Here is a 1,916-nt window from a genome sequence, read left to right as displayed (position 1 = left end):
AATAAATAAATAAATAAATAAATAAATAAATAAATAAATAAATAAATCTAAAGTCAAACATATGGTGTAGCCAAAGATAGACAGTACATGGAATACTGGGGTCTGAGAGACTTCCAGGAGTAAGCTCTCCACAGTCTTTATGTACACATGTACATCTTTTGTCTCCAATGTAAATCCCTAGTTGTGTGATGAGTTTTAAGTTTGGAAGAGCTCAAAGCACATGTTCCCAGCAAGATTTTTGGTTATGTAGTCTAGTTAGGCTGTCTAATCTGTTAAGCCTGTGGAAAACCATCAGATTCACCCTAGAGGTTACCAAGTAAATTTTGCACCCTAAATAGCATGTCATAAATTCCACTGTCCTTATCTTGGCCAAGAGTCAAAATCATACATCCTGGTATCCCCATAGATAAAGGTAGAGTTTATTAGTTCATCTGTAAATTCTATTTTACAAAGTCAACCACCTGACAATTGAACAAATCTTTTAAATTATGAATTGCTATAATCAATTTTCCATGTATCTTTTGCAATATTTATGGAACAAAAAAGCAAAAGGACAACTGTCAAATACTAATTACTTTTGCATCATCAGAATAGATGGAGGTGAATCAGTCAAATTATTCTCACCAATTACATCAGTATTATACTAAATACCAGTTATATTATTAAACTAAATTGATTACAAAATAAGTTATTTAGAATTACAGTAGTATATTTTAGGGCCTTTTTTTTTTTAAGATTTTATTTATTTATTCATGAGAGACAGAGAGAGAGGCAGAGGGAGAAGCAGGCTCCCAAGGAGCAGAGAGCCCGATGCGGGACTTGATCCCAGGACCCTGGGATCATGACCTGAGCCGAAGGCAGACGCTTAACCATCTGAGCCACCCAGGCGTATTTCAGGGCTTTCTAACAAAAGCAGTCCCTGTCTGTATGGTCAATGCTGTCATGGGTTGTGGTATAAGTCAGGAGCCGTGGATTCTGTCTTTTGTGGGGCATAGCCATATGATTATGCCATACTATAAGCATGTACTAACCAGGTTTCATAAAAAGCTTCATATTTAAGTAATGCCCCCTGGCCCCCCCCCACACACATGCACATACACATGCGAGTAAATTCTTGATTAAGTTGAATAGGCTTCAAATTCCAACTGTTCTATTAGGCGCATCTGTTGTTTGTTTATATGTAGGGCCTTGGCAGCTGGGACCACCTATACAATTACATTCTCCATTTACAAATTCCCACAGATTGTTAGGGAGTGGGGCATAATCTCCCATAAATTCATTGCTTTTCTTCTTTTGCCAAGATCCAGGCCATTGTCCTTGAGCTGTCTCTGTTTTCATCTCAGGAGCATACTTAACAGCCCCTCTTGGTTCAGTGTCCATGCTTTTTCTTATCTTTATTCCTATCAGGCTGTTTAACTATCCTTTGAGGTTATTTTATCCATTTTCAAAGTAGTGTAATCTGTCCAACTTCTTGCATCTTTTTTCCTTTCTCCTGAAATAAATTCTCTTTTAAGTGGCCAATAAAAAGGCCAACAAGACATTTCCCTTGATATGTCTATTTTTAGAAATACAAGTTCAGCTTGCCCAAGGACTCCTAGACTGTGACAACTTTCTCCTCGAGCTCTTTCAGGTAGGGTATTTTGGCCATATTTGTTTATTTACCAAACATTTTATTTCCTTAGAATACTTGTTTCATAATTACAAATTGAGTATATATTTTGGACTTAAAAATATTGAATTCTCCAGGACAATATGATATGGGTTGTAGTCATTCAAACTTTACTGTACTTTGACTATGCCAAAGAGCTTCTCATAGTTGTCCTTGACAGACATTGGCACTATTAGAAGCAAGAATATGTGCCACTAAGTCACCCCTGAACTAATATTGGTTTTTGTTTTACAAGTATTCTCTACCT

The sequence above is a fragment of the Neomonachus schauinslandi genome, chromosome 2 (assembly GCF_002201575.2).
Source record: "Neomonachus schauinslandi chromosome 2, ASM220157v2, whole genome shotgun sequence".
NCBI classification, from domain to species: domain Eukaryota; kingdom Metazoa; phylum Chordata; class Mammalia; order Carnivora; family Phocidae; genus Neomonachus; species Neomonachus schauinslandi.
This window is presented reverse-complemented; position numbering follows the sequence as displayed.